Consider the following 14,761-nt stretch of genomic DNA (forward strand, 5'->3'; position numbering starts at 1 on the left):
TGCTGTGCTGCTCAGAACAAACTGATCTCATCCTGGTGAGGTTTTGTGATGTGATTGACACCAAGGCTTCCGTGTAAGGTATGAAGACAATGCATCAGCTCTGCCCAGAACACAAACATGTGGTTTATAAATCCTGAGAATGGCTTCAAAAGAAAACATGGAGACAACTGAGTCCAAGGGCTTCTGAAATGAAGGCACCCATGTATCGGAAAGCAACAAAATAGTTTCAAAAGTAAGTGAACCCTTTCCTGGGATAGTGGAGTTCCCTAACTCCTTCCTAGGCTCTGAAGAAGTCAGGGAATTCTAAGGTTGAAGAAGTTCAATAACTTGGTTTTTAATCCTCAGCCCGTAGTAATAGACAACAGAGATATAGATAGATATAGTGTGAATATAGATATATAGATGTCTGTGGTTAAGATATATTAATCAAAGAATAATGTTTAGCCAAAAATCTCTAATTCCAACCTACGGCTATTCAATTTTATGCAAAGGGCCAGAGTTATTTCTTATTTAATAATTAAATATTCTAATGTATGTCCTTCTATCAGATGGACAACTTAGACACTAAGTAGAAAGTATTTCTTACTTCCATAAATGATTTTTTTAACTTATTTTTATTCTGTCTTATGAGTTTAATCTCACATGTCTGAAATAACAAGACTGGAGGTGGGCAGAGCTCAGAAGTCTGAGGTGCAGCATGGGTTTCTTTGAACAATAATTAATCTCTATTCCAAGTAATTTGCATCATTCTATTCTCCAAATTTCTAGGAAATATTTACCCACCAATTGCAGGCCACAAAACAATGCAAAAGCACAAATGAACAAAGAAACAAAAAAGATATAAAACCTACCCTAAGGGTTTCCCTGGTGGCGCAGTGGTTGAGAGTTTGCCTGCCGATGCAGGGGTCACGGGTTCATGCCCCAGTCCAGGAGGGAGGATCCCACATGCCGCGGAGCAGCTGGGCCCGTGAGCCATGGCCGCTGAGCCTGCGCGTCCGGAGCCTGTGCTCTGCAACAGGAGAGGCCACAACAGTAAGAGGCCCGCATACAGCAAAATAAATAAATAAATAAATAAAACCTACCCTGACAATAGGAGACACTAGGAAATAGTCATACAATTTCTTGTCTTAAGAAAGTCTAAGAAGTTTAAAGAAGAAAAGGTCGAGCAAAGTGAAAAGTATCCCATTTCAAGGAGAATCCAAAGAAAGCATCCATTACATGTAAACACTTTTATATTCTGATTTTTTTTTTTTTAAAAAAAAAGTAAGAGATTCTAGAGACATTATTTGGTAATGATTGTGGATCAAATTTCTGACTCGAAAGAGCTCCATTTTCTATATCTTAGCTAAACTTACAGATTTGGCCATTTGATGAATGAGGCCCTCAAATTATAAGATTTTCATGAACTGCAGAACTGTGTCTTTAACAAAAATACTACATAAGAAAAAAAAAGCTGAACTTAGGCACAACTCTCCTATTCTGAGATTTTGCTAACCTCTGATATACATAATAACTAAATTGGCTGTGAACTGAAGACTTGCTGTCCTTAATTTCACTTTTATGCAAAGGCGAGAATGTCATTCATTCAGGCATCAATCTTAATTAAGACTTCTTGGTGCGGGGGTGGGGGGGGAAGATGGCCGAGCAAGTGACCAAGTCGGGGGTGTTCGTGTGTCTGGGTAACATCTGTCTATTACCCACTGCAGAAGCAGTCTTCAGGAAACTTGTAACTGATCAAAGCGTTTCAGATACTTGGAGGATGGACAGTGCAGCGACGTCCACGTATGAACTAGGAAACCCTCCTGATTATCGGGGGGCAGGCTTGCATGAAGAAGCATGGTACTCCCATGAGTCACGTTGCCCGGCAGGTTACCAAAGAAGACTTTGCCGCTGCTTTTGACTGTATACTACGTATGGATGAAAGCAACCGTAGAGATTTGAATAGAAAAAGTAACCAAGTTAAAAACTGCAGAGCGAAAATTGAACTACTTGTGAGCTACGAGCCACAAAAACAACTCATTTTTGAAGACTGCTATGACGGCAGTGACGTTCACTTTGAGACCATCTACCAGCAGTGCGTGCAGTGCTGCAGAGCTGCCCTGCAGAAGGTCCGCTGACCCGGGTCCAGTCCTGCGCGGCCCAAGCTCAACCCCAGAGCCCGGGGGCTCAGTCGAGTGTCACAGTGTCACCCTTCCCTAGCTCAAGGCCACAGGCCTTTCTTCAGTTGACTCACGTTTCTTACCTTAAAAAATAATTGTAGATGGAAATCGGTTGTGTTTGGCGGAAGAATAAATAAAAATTTTTGATTCAGACAGTTTACGAGGTGAAGAAGAATCAGAAAGCAGTGCTCCCACTGTCCATTTTGGATGATGTGTGATGTTCGCCCGTCTGCTCAGGGTCAGGCAGTAGTCCGGGCAGAGTAAGTGCATAAGTAAGCAAGTTGCTTCCACTTGCGTCATCTGTTCATGGAAGAAGCTGGAGGCCCTGCAGCCATAGCGGCCTTGCCCCGCTACCTCCATCTTCAGCAGGGTGTGGGTTCTCCTCCTTGGGGCTGCAGCCCCAAGACAGGTCCCCATGGGGAGGACTAGATGAGCAACAGCTCTCCTCCACTCACTGTTTATAGTTGGCGACCCAAAATCCTGGGAGCACAGAGGCACAGATCAGTCTGAGTGACGGTCGCTTAGAAGCAGGGAGAGTTCAGAGGAACGACTTCCAGTCCTCGGTATTGGGAGGGTCCCCGGTAGGAGACGTTGAGTCTTGAACCCACTTGGGCCTGAGGGATGTGCAAGGCAGCTTTCCCACCAGGCCACCAGGGGTGGCAGAGGCAGAAATACGGGGAGGTCTTGGCAAGAAAACTGAGCAGGGCTTCCCTGGTGGTGCAGTGGTTGAGAGTCCGCCTGCCGATGCAGGGGACGCGGGTTCGTGCCCCGGTCCAGGAGGGAGGATCCCACATGCCGCGGAGCGGCTGGGCCCGTGAGCCATGGCCGCTGAGCCTGCGCGTCCGGAGCCTGTGCTCTGCAACAGGAGAGGCCACGACAGTGAGACGCCTGCGTACCGCAAAAAAAAAAAAAAAAAAAAAGAAGAAAGAAAGAAAAAGAAAACTGAGCAAACTTGTGTCTGGCTTCCTGCGGAATTGCTCCATGAGATTCTTATCCTGAAAACTTGAGAGGTTAAGTGCATTGAGAATTTGATAATGGTATCCCTAAAAAGTAAAGAATTGAGAAAAAATGTTTAACTGCAACTAGAACATAGGAAAGTAAGGCACTTCAAAAGTTATACCCTAGTGCCCTAATCATTCAGTAATTGCTTAATAATCTCAAAGTAAAGAAATTTCTTACTCTTTTCTGTTCCTTCATGCTCATAAATAAATCTCAACAGTTTGCTTTCTTTAATGTTTATATATATATATGACTTAACTTAAATACGGATTCTCAGACAAATCCTAGGATTCTTAAGTTGACTTTATCCTTACAGCTGTATCCAGACTAGGAGTCATATGAACAGAGAAACTCATTGCTGAATTCACTTGTCTTTTAAAAATTAGATCCAATCAGATTGGTTCAAAATATATCTACCTGTACAAATCTGGAGCTTCTTGGAAGTCTTAAGGTCACTCTTAGTTTAGTGTTTCCATTACAAAGTCATACAGGATATACAGATGCAACCCTTATTTGAAATATTCACTAACAAATCAGGTTCTATCTTAAGAAATATGTCAAAATATATAGCGCCACTCTCTTTAAAAAATGGTGATTTCATTGTCCCTTACAAGAATTCATAGCCTTCCCATTTTATTTATGTATGCCTTTTATATTCTGTGACATTCTGCCAGTATTTCAATCTCTTCATAGATTTGTAACTCACGAATTCCCAATGATGAACTTTTTCGGAAGTAAAGAGTCACTTTGAAGATTTCATTATAACAACAACAACAAAAAAGGCTTCTCACTTTTCTTAAGAGGCCCTTATTCTACTTTTGGACTGGTTGTTTATTATAAACATCTGCCCTTACTAAGTATCCTAGCTATACCAGATAATATCCAGTGGACACATCTTTGAAATTTCAGCTGCCACTGCTTATTAAAACCCATTTTGAGAAAAATATTTATAGTCGTTAGAAGCAAACATTACCATTGTAGTTCTCATGTCATATCTTAATCTCTAATACCATTCTCCACTTGGACAAATAGCTGATTCCAAGACTGGGGCAGGGATGGTACAGGTGTGTCTGAGATGTATTGTGACAGGAAGCAAGAAGCTTTCAAAGGCTAGTGGGTTGGTCATAGGATATGAGAGCTAATACGAAGGGGCTCCCACTGGCTAAAGTTGTGAACTTTCGAACAACACAAAGAATAATGATTCTAGTAAATTAACACACATGGATCCCCTGGAAATCCAGAACATTATGCTCAGGAAAAGACGCCAGAAAATACAGCTGTCATTCTCTAAGGTGTCTTCTGAGCCACCTTCATAGTTCAAAAATTGGTAATTAAAGTGAAAGAGTTAAGTAGGTATCCTGATTTTCCTGTAGAAACTGTACTTCAAGGTAACTAAATAGACTAATTGGACCCATTCTTCTATGGCCTGGAGAAATGCCAGTAAATAAATATCAAATGATAGAAAAAATATTCATTTATTTAAGGATTACCAATTTTCATTAAAACATTAGATAAATTGTTGATGGAGAACTGTTACACTTATGTAGTGACAAAGCAACACTCTACTGATTACTTACACAATTCAATGAGAGAACATGTCTGTACAAAGAGGGGATCAGGCTTTCCTCACCCTAATCCACAGGTCAGTCTCAGCACTGCTAAGTGTGGGACAACCAGATATAATGTATTTCCTGATTTGATGCACCATGAAGGACACAGCATTACCCATGGTGTATTCCAGCCAAAATTGTTTAATTGGAATTCATTCCAGTTCATTAGGAAATACAGGAGGTTTCCTATAAGAGAACAGCCACATAAATCCAGAAGATAAAATATAATATAGGACAACTAGCACAGTTTCTTCAGCAAGTCAGTGTCATGATAAAAAGCACTGTTCTAGATTAACAAACTTTAAATGACATAAAAACAAGATTCAGTTCATGGACCTGGACTGGATTCTGGTTTCAACAAACCATTTATATAAAGGACATTTGGGGGGAAGTTGGGAAATGGAATATGGAATATGGACTGGTTTTTAGAAGACATAAAACTTTTTGACATAAAAAAATTAAATATTTTAACTAACAATGTAACTGGAAAAAGCAATTTACAAAACATTATGCATTATATGACTTTCTTTTTTTACATCTTTATTGGAGTATAATTGCTTTACAATGGTGTGTTAGTTTCTGCTTTATAACAAAGTGAATCAGTTATACATATACATATGCCCCCATATCTCTTCCCTCTTGCGTCTCCCTCCCTCCCACCCTCCCGATCCCACCCCTCCAGGCGGTCACAAAGCACCGAGCTGATCTCCCTGTGCTATGCGGCTGCTTCCCACTAGCTATCTGTTTTACGTTTTTTGCAAGACGCACTATGATCATTTTTTCTGGGTAGGGGTAAAATGTCTTCTTTCTTATTCTTATGTATCATTTGATTCTCTACAATATACATATACTACTGTGTAATAACAAAAGATGATTTTTAATTAGAAAATACTTATGGCCCTAAGAATATGTCGTCCCTTCACGTATGCTGTAACTAGTTGGTCTAATTTTTCCCTTGAAACACACCGTATCATCTCAGAGCTAAATATATGGGCCAAATTATTTAGTGCCCACTCCCAACTATGGCAACAGAAACGCTTTCACTCCATGATATGGCTGATTCATGTACTCACCTTCCTCCAAAGGATATATTCAAACAGCACAATGTGTAACTGCCTCAGTATGACGTCATTAGGGATTTTAGGCTGTTTGTGAGTACTTCTGGGGGAAAACTCAAGTCTCCCTACCAGAAATATCGATGCTTCTCATTACCCATTAGTTGGCTTCTCTATAATGGACGCTGACATTTATAATTATCTTTCACTTTTTCTTTGCCCTCTAGGAAACTTAGAGCCACATTCTTGGTCATTCTCCAGGCACTCTTCAGGATGGTGTGTTATGGGCATCAGTCTTGCTGCTGTCTTTATTAATTCCTTACCCAGCTTTTCTCCTTACCCAGATCTGTTCAATTGTTTGATTTTTTTTTTAACTGCATATGTTAATTTGGTTAAGATCTTTTACAGAAAGACATGGGGTGTTGATTAATTAAGACTGACAGGCAACAAAATCTAAGAAGCCTTCTAGCCAAATCACTCTGGCTCGATGACCTCAGTCCTATTTCTGATCCAGTCTAGTCATAGGAAAGTTACTTCCCTGGCGTTCATCGTGTCAGCTCCCTGTGGGAATATCTTCCACACTACAATGTAAAAATGATTCCCTAAACGTTCATTGAAAGCCAACATTGTGGAAACAGCCCTATGAAGACATTTTCTGCATGACTGGTAAAGCTGCTGTGGAAGACACTGCTTATTATATTCCTCAATAACAAAGTCAGAGAATTCAACATTTTCTTTTCATTGCTCCCTCTGGAGTTTCTGTGAGAGTCTACTTCAGAGAAAGATTTCCATCCACGAGAAACTGCTTTTTCCTTGCCAGGAGTCATAATACATACATCACCAAAATTGGATCTAAAGATAAGTGCTTCAGTCCAGTTTCACAAGTCTCAATCTAAACATTCCCGATTTATCATCAGTTTTCAGCGTTGCCACACAGCCATTTTGGCAGCCCGAGGACATGATCTGGGAATTGAGCTAAATTTGTAAAAGAACTAATATGTGGAAAGTCTTACCTTTGCAATAAATGCAGACTTCAAAATGATCATCATACAATGAAACCATAGTACTAAGAGAGATGGTGAATACAACAGAAAGGGATCTATAAACACTTAGCTGGAACTTAGAAGTTGAATCTTACAGTTGAGTAAATAATGAAGAATGAGGTAATGAAGTTTTCTGTCCAATGTGTAAAAAGAATTAATAAAGCTGTTCATGTGAAAATCTCAAAAAAATTAAGAACTCATCAACTGGAAAAAAGACAAAATTTAAATAGAAAGAATAGGCCAGTTAATAAACTGTTAGGGCACACGACTGAATAAATTATTTCTTTGTAATCACTATGTAAAGTTTTAAATTAAGTTAATAATAAAGAACACTGGCTTTGGAGGTAGGAGGATATGAGCCTGGATGCTGGCTGTGTCCTTTACTAGCTTTGTGACCTTAATGAAAGCAAATTAATTAGCATCTTTTAACCCACTTTCTCCATCTGGTATTGTAGTTAATAATACTCCTACTTGGTAGAATTAATGTGATGCTTCTACGACACACTGCATAAAAATTGTTTAGTCCAGTGGCTGGAACGTAGTATGTGCTTGGTAATTAATATCACACAGTGTCTGCAATGATCACTAAAAGACTGCTGAATTTATAAGACCATGAAAGTCCAAGGTATTTATTTTCTTTGTGAATCCAAAATTTCTTTCCTTTGGTAATGTACCATAAAGAATTTTGTATCTATATCTGGAGTCATTATGAAAGCAATCAAAGAAGAGTTGTAAAAACATGGGCCAGCAAAACTGAATATTGCAGAAAATAAATAACCACTTAAGAGAAAATGTTATAAATATACCTGGAAAACATACTAGAAATGGAACAAGTGTTAATGTAATCATGAAGAAGTGACAGACATTTATAGATTATTTTGATAGCATATGGTTGTTTCATACATGTTTCAAAGATATGTGTGATTCTGTGTGTACTATGTGTTTTAGCTGCCCAGGTAAATAAAAATATTCCTGTAGAATGGAAGTCATGAGACCAGATCTTCTATTTCTAGGATGCATGTCACTTTCCTCCTAACTTCTAGCAAGCAAACACACCAATGCCTACACACACACACACACACACACACACACACACACACACACACACTCACTGGATTTTTGTATCATGAAAGTTCAACAAGGCACTTTTGGTGGATGGTAGATTTATCTAATCCAAGAAACACTACAATGGTTTTAATTTTTTCTACCTATAGTTCAATTTCCTAATTTCAGATTATGTATTATTCATAAATAATTTTTGCTGAATAGATAAAGATAACGCCATTTAGTGAGAGAGTTAACACAGAGGAACAGGTTTGGTGGTTAATGAAGAATTCTGAAGTTTGTTTGGAACTTGTTAATTTGGGGGTCCAACTAGTTTTTACCTCTCTTTTGAACATGTTAATCTGGAGATCCTACTAGCCATCCATGTATAGTTTAAATAGGCAGGTGCATATGAATCTAAACTTTAGAAGGTCTAGACAAGAGATATAAATCTGAGAGTTTTAAGCATATAATAATATCTAACATTTATTGAGAACTTAGTACAAGTCACACACTGTTAATATAATCCTCACAATAATCACATAACTAAAGCACTATTATCCTAATTATATGGATGAAGAAACGGAGATACAGAAAGGTCAAGTAATCTGCCCAAGGTCACACAGCTAGGAAATAGCGAAGCCGGGATGTGTATGCAGATACGTGGCTCCTCAACCATGCCCCAGGTTGGATGGAAAAGAATAGAAAACTTGGAGTGAAACCAAGGATCCATGGGGTCATTTACGGCAAAATATGAAAATTCTTCAAGAAGGGGAAAATGTTTCAACTGGGCTGAATGCTACTGTGAGGTTGATAAACATGAGGACCAAGCAAGGCCACCGAAGTTGGCTCCATGGAGATACTGACCTCCTCAGAAGTGCTCTTGGTCTCTGCAGAGGTATGGGTTCAGGTACCAGACTGGAAAGGGCTGCAAGTGGTTGGAGATCAGGAAGTGGACACAGTACCTGCAGAATACCACTCTAGAAGTCTTACCATGGATGGGAACAGAAAGAGGGTGTGTGCGAGAGTTGTTTGTTATTTTTTTTTTTTTCAGTTGGTGGTAATGGGTGAGTGGGTAACAGTAAGAGAAGGATCTTAGGAGAGGATGGGAGAGCTTCCCTGGTGGCGCCGTGGTTGAGAGTCCGCCTGCCGATGCAGGGGACACAGGTTCGTGCCCCGGTCCGGGAAGATCCCACATGCCGCGGAGCGGCTGGGCCCGTGAGCCATGGCCACTGAGCCTGCGCGTCCAGAGCCTGTGCTCTGCAACAGGAGAGGCCACAACAGTGAGAGGCCCACGTACCGCAAAAAAAAAAAAAAGAGAAGATGGGAAAAGGGATGCAAAGAACAAGTAGAAGGATTGGCTGTGATCAAAGAAGGGCCCCTTCCCTTATGAAAATAGGGAGGAAGAAAGAGGAGTGGGTGCAGATGCATTAAAGAGAAATGATTTGGTGGAAGGAAGATGAGAGTTTCCAAATTAATCTGTATTGTCTGCATTATAATTAAGTGTGAACTGAGATCATCAGCTGAGAATTAGAGTGAAGAGGTGTGAGACAGGAAAAAAAGAAGAGAATGTAATGTCATCTCCCTGAATGGGAAAGTAAGCTTTACAAAGAACAATATTGATGGCTGGGCAGGGTTGAGAGCCAGTTTCAGGGGTGAAATCATGAATTCAAAGAGAAACCAATAAAACAGTTGTGTGATTTTTTGCAGCAATATTTACTTGTTCTGGTGCAAGCAGGGAAACGAGGAAGATGACGATGATAATATTCACTGAGAACTTACTTTGTGCCATTTTTCTAAATGATTTACATATGATGAACTTTAAACAACCCTGGGTGGAAACATTACAAACAAAATATTAAAGAGGGAGGAAAGGGTTGAACGGTTCATGCAACCAAGTGACTTTAACTGTAGACCCGCAGTGAGAAGATGGGGCACGGTATCAGCAGCTGTAATTACTCCAGGTGAACTAGGAGAAATGATTTGGAAACAGCCGTGGGACATTGGAAAACAATGCCCCACTTCCTGGCCCTGAGATACATCGCTCCAAGGGAAATCGGTATCCTCGAGGACAGCCAGATTTTTAATTTAGTGAGGAGGTAGAAAGGGCATTCAGAGGAGATGCTGAAGATGCAGTGGGATTGCTAAACAGAGGTAGAGAGTTCCAGAAGATACATGCACAGGTTTAAGAGAAAGAGAAGGAAAGGAGATTGGATTCAATCTGATGATGGCTAGAGTAGGGTGGGAAGGAAAGGCTGGGTGTGAGGAATAATGGAGCTGGTTCTGAAAGTATCTCAGAGGACTGGTAGAACTAAGTTTTAGCATCTGATATGGAATGCTCAGCCCAATGGCCATATCATAAGTCAGAGTCTGATCAAGAAAACAAGAATTATTTCAGGTATTTTGAGCAGGAAGGGATTTAATTCTGGGAATTAGAGATGTCAAAAACTGTTGGAAGGCTAGGGCTGTGCAGGCATCTCAGGGAGACAGCACTGATGGTCTCAGTTGCCTGCAGCAACGGAGGGGGTCACTCTCAGGACACCAGACTTTACATTGAAATAGTGCCTTGGCTTCTCCCTGACTCCCAAGTTGAATATAAATGCCTCCCATCAACAAAATTTAAATAGGAACCTTGCTGACAGGAAGTCTGGAAAATGTACTTTCCAGGATTCAAGTCCCTGAACACAGAAGAGAGAAGTGAAGGGGAAATAGCAACAAGTTACCAACATAAAATCCTTCAAACGACCTGACGCGACTGACATCGCCTCTCCTGCTCTCCTGCCCGACCTCTTCTGGAATTACAGGGCGTAAATGCTGGCCTGGCCATCACCCATCCCCTTATACCACCCCAGCCCATCTAAGCAACCACAGAGTTTGATCAGTGCTGCCTCTTCTCTTTGTCACCACGCTCTGTTTGCACTGAGCTGTATCTCCCCTCCATGCCTTCACCCTTCCTGTTCCCTCTGGATTCCTCCTCCAAAGCCAGCACCCCCTTATTGGGCTCCTTCCTACTCTTTCTTCAGATATCATCTTGGTGTCACTTACTCCCAAAAGCCTCCCCTCATATCCACCCGAGAGGTTTAGATGCCCCTCTCATGTGTTTTCATAATCTTTCTCGCGTGAGAACTCATAGTACATTTTTAACTAGGTTGATTGTTAAGTTATCTCTCTCTTCCACACAGAGAGACTGGGGCTCTGTTAGGACAGAGACTATAGCTTCCTCATTCTTATTGTGACCTCAGTGCCTTTCATAACATAGGTCCTTAACACGTATTTGTGGAAGAAAGGAAGATAGGTTTATGGACTGAATTTTGTTCACCCCAAATTCATATGTTGAAGCACTAACCCCTAATATGACTATATTTAGAGATAGAGCCTTTAAAGAGGAAATTAAGGTTAAAGTTGTCAAAAGGATGGGGCCCTAATCCAATAGAAATGGTGTCCTTATAAGAAGAGGAAGAGACACCAGAGATGTGCTTGTCACATTAGAAAAGGCCATGTGAGGACACAGCAAGAAGGTGGCCATCTGCAAAGCAAGGTGAGCAGTCTCAGGAGAAACCAAACCTGAGAACAGCAGAATCTTGGAGTTCTAGCCTTCAGAACCGTAAGAAAATAAATGTCTGTTGTTTAAGCCCTCCCGTCTGTGGCATTTTTTTATGGCAGCCCTGGCAGACTAGTACAGACAGGGAAGAAAAAGAAGGGAAAAAAGGAAGGGAAGAAAGAAGGAAATTGATAGGACTTAGCTTTTATTTCTTGATTAGATTCATTGATGTAATATAGTCTATTTTCAAAATCCATGCATCTAGAACACATCATTTACTTCGTTTGTAAGGAATTCCTGATATATTTATTTATACCGTTCGTTTATATTCCCACTGATGTGAAACTAAGCTCTAAGAAAATACACTGCCCATATCAAGAAAAATTGCCAACTACTTTCTTTTTTTTAAAGTAATTTCACAGAATAGCGGATCCTTGAAGGGTAAGATTTCCACCTGGGAGAAAAGGTAAAAGTGTTTCCCTATTCTGGGCCTCTCCTATATGACCCAACTCCAAAACAAATGCAAATCAAATTATCAAATACACCAAACCTCCTGTGTTCCAGGCCCAAGTTTAAGTTTCCCAAGAAGTTTTTAATGAGTTATTAAAAATGTGATGAGTCCAACTTATTATTTTTCTAGGTACTCTGCTTTTTAACAGTGGAATCTGTATTTTCCCTGCCCAATATGATAGCTACTAACTGCATGCAGCTATTTAAATTTAAGCTTAATTAAAATTAAGTGGGCTTCCCTGGTGGCGCAGTGGTTGAGAGTCCGCCTGCCGATGCAGGGGACGTGGGTTCGTGCCCTGGTCCGGGAAGATCCCACATGCCGCACAGCAGCTGGACTCGTGAGCCATGGCCGCTGAGCCTGCGCGTCCGGAGCCTGTGCTCCGCAGCAGGAGAGGCCACAACAGTGAGAGGTCCGCGTACCGCAAAAAAAAAAAAAAAAATTAAGTGAAATTTAAGATTCACTTCATCAATTCACTTCCTCAACATTTCCCTAGTGTCTACCATATCGGGCAGCCCAAATGTAGAATATTTCCATCATAACAGAAAGTTCTATTAGATGGTTCTGCACTAGATCAATAGTTTAACACAAAGAAATATCTCTGAGGGTAGGAATTTCAGACAGGTAGATTATGAGTATTGGCCTCCTTGCTCCCTTCCTTTCTGATCCCCTTTAACAGTATGGTAGGTTTTTATTACACATATTAGAAAACTCATTTCAAATTGACATAAACAATATAGAATTTTATTTACTCACATAACTTGAAAATTCACAGGGAATTCAGGCATGGTTTAATCAGGGTGCTGGCTCCATTTTTCTCTAATTCTTTCACAGTCTTCTATTAACACTTAAACCTTGGCCTAATTTCTCTCCATTTTTACAAATGGTTACAGCAGTTCCAGGCTGTGCATCTGTATCCACATCACTGAGATAAACAGATTTTCTCTTCATCCTACCTTAGAATAGATGCCATTTATTTCACCTATTCCCTCTGCTTGGCCCAATAAATCTTAAGCAACACAGTATCCAAGTAAGTAACACTGATAGTCAAAGGACTGGCTACTGAGCCAATCATCATGGCAACTGTGTCATATGAGGCAGATTTGCTTAGGTCTGTGAGGACTCACTCTGGGAACTGGGATAGAGTCAATACCCCAACACACACTTCAAAAATACTGTGTAGCTGCTATGCAATAGGGGTGGGTAGTTCTCCAAAAGAAAATGCCGTTGCAAAGGGAAGGAATGGATGCTGGGCAGGCACCCAACACATGTGCCCCTATGCCATCATATAAAATATTACGTTTCTAGAGGTTTAAAACTAACTCACCTTTCATTTTGAGAGATACGTTGAGTCCAAAACTGTCAGAGATTTTAGCCTACTTATAAGCTTACAAGTTAGCCTGCCATGGTGACATATACGTGTGCGTGTGTGTGTGTGTGTGTGTGTGTTTGTACTGACACAAACGTCAGCTCTCTGGGTCAAAGAACAGACCATTTATCACTTACAGCAAGAAAAGCAGCCAGAGTGGCATCTTGCATTTTTTTCCCACAGGGTGACACGGTGGAGACAAGATGTTCCTCTGCACAGGCGGCAGGCTTTGCACCACAGGAAAGGATCCTTGAAGTTAGGAAACACATAGCTTATATCAGGTGGCTGCACCTGCCCCCCTCAGCAGAGAAAAGAGAGAGAGAGAGAATGCTTTACAACCCTGGAAGGTAAGCAAATGTCTCTCTGGGAAAGGTTAAGTTTCTTCAACTCTCTGGAGAAATTCACAGCCTCTAGCTTCCAAGACTTTTGCTATTCAAACAAGCCCCTTGCTCAGAAAACCCAGACCGTGCAGAAATGTGAGAATATCCATGGAGAACTGGCTTCCATAAAGGACATTAGCAAATTCACCTTCAGTTTGCCATCCTCACTGCTAAGTTTGAGACTGTTTCCTCAGACATTTACTATAACAATGTTATCAACTTTCTCTTAGTTTGCCATTCTTACGAGGTAAAATTTTATCTCAAAATTTGACTAAAACAAAAATTTGTGTTTTTGCCTTAATTTATATTTCTTATTAATTAAAATCTACACGTCTTTTTTTCTTTTTGTTAAAGTTCCAGCTTATTCCTTTGCCCATTTTTCTAGTGTGCTTTGTCATTTAGCATGAATTTATAGAATTTTAAATAATCTTTCCCTGGGGTCCTCTGAAAGCATAGTCTGGGAAAATGGTTAAGGTAGGCTTGATTTATTTAGGAATATGATCTCAGAAAACAAGGATGAGGGACAGGAGAGTCTATGTGGAAGAAGAGAGAGCCAATACAAAGGGCAATTTTCAAGTTGTGGTTGGCAGAAACCCACAGATTTCCTAAGGAGCGTTATAGGGTGGATGTGTATCAGGAAGGAAAGAGGAAGGACTTATCTCTAGGCTCCTGTACCCCACTGGTCAAGTCTTGCCTTGGTGAGTACAAATGCTTTCATACTTCCTGGCACTGGGGTATGCCTGAGTTCCGGATGGTTTCTGTTGGTCCCCAAACCTCAGTGTCAGGGAAGCCTCAGGGCAAGAAGGGAGAGGCATACAACACGGGGCTGGGATGAGCTGATTTCTGGTTATATCTGCTCAAAAGCAGTCCAGAACTAGTCACCACAGCCATGTATAGACTGTGAAATGAGGCTGAAGGGATGTAAGATTGTGCACAAGAAGTATCCGGTAGCACTTGGGCGCACCACTTGTAGCCCTTGGGTTCCCCCCAGATCCAGTTTATCACTGAGTCCCCAGAAGACAGAACTCTTTTCCAGTTTCCCTATCAATGAAA

At 40.8% G+C, this 14,761-nt stretch overlaps 1 pseudogene; it reads left to right on the plus strand.

The window, feature by feature from the left end:
• Positions 1 to 1,636: 1,636 nt before the first annotated feature.
• On the plus strand, positions 1,637 to 2,117 carry LOC137205070 (low molecular weight phosphotyrosine protein phosphatase pseudogene; annotated as a pseudogene).
• The last annotated feature ends 12,644 nt before the right edge of the window (positions 2,118 to 14,761 follow it).

The sequence above is a fragment of the Pseudorca crassidens genome, chromosome 13 (genome assembly GCF_039906515.1).
Source record: "Pseudorca crassidens isolate mPseCra1 chromosome 13, mPseCra1.hap1, whole genome shotgun sequence".
Lineage (NCBI taxonomy): Eukaryota > Metazoa > Chordata > Mammalia > Artiodactyla > Delphinidae > Pseudorca > Pseudorca crassidens.